We start from the raw sequence: 1,066 nt of genomic DNA on the forward strand, positions 1-1,066 counted from the left end.
CATTATATGACAGAGAGCTAGCAAAATAAGAAAAAATACCCAGAAAACCAGAGTACTATGGATCTCCTATTAGGTTCTAAATCACTCCGGAGAGTCTTATCTCAAACTAAACAGCAGTACGAATTATACCATAATCTTGTGGTTGATTATCAAGCCAACATGCTTCATCCCAAACCTGTTCATACTTCATCCCAAACCTGTTAGATCTCTTAAAATAGGAAGAGACCTTTGACTACAGAAACAACCTAATTGTTAAAAAGCCATTGTAGCTAGAGCTGGAGTCTGTATTTTTACAGCTCGTCAGGAACTGAGTACTTTGTGTTTCCCAGTGTCTCCTCTTCCCACTTATAAAAATTGCCTATAATGTAATCTAAGAAAGCATGGTGTATCCTTTTTATATTCATATGAAAGGAATGCTAATATCCAGCATTTTTCAATGGCTTCCACCCCCCGTCCCCCGAGAACTGGTTACTATCTTATTAAGTGTATGGATTTCTTTGAGTCCAGATGTACCTGTTAGTTCATGACACTTTAAAACTAATTGACTATAGTTATTACATAAGCTCAAAAGTTTTAAGAAGAAAATATAGACAGTCTTAAAAACAAAGTCTTCTTACTGGGAATGGGAGCTGGTAGCTAATGAGTGCAGTCAACAGGACTGCAATGTACAAATACAGCTCAGCAAATTGACCAATGGTCACCGCAGCTCCCACAAAAGCATTACTGTGTACCTGCAGTTAGCACTCTAGAATTCACAACCTCTGGGACACTTTAAAAGCAGTCCTAAGAGGGAAGTTTATAGCTCCAAGTGCTAAAATTAGAAAGAGCCCCCAAAATGACCTAACACTGAAACTGAAGACCCTGGAAGCCAAGAACAAAATAAAGCCAACACCAGCAGAAGAGAAGAAATAACAAAAATCATAGCAGAAATTAATGAAATAGAAACAAAACAATACAAAAAATCAATGCATCTAAGAGCTGGTTCTTTGAAAAGCTAAGCAAAATAGACAGATCCTTATCCCAGTTAACCAAAAGAAAGAAAGAGCAAATCCAAATCAACAAAATC

The sequence above is a fragment of the Nannospalax galili genome, unplaced genomic scaffold, assembly GCF_000622305.1.
Source record: "Nannospalax galili isolate Female #2095 unplaced genomic scaffold, S.galili_v1.0 scaffold462, whole genome shotgun sequence".
In the NCBI taxonomy this organism is placed as follows: domain Eukaryota; kingdom Metazoa; phylum Chordata; class Mammalia; order Rodentia; family Spalacidae; genus Nannospalax; species Nannospalax galili.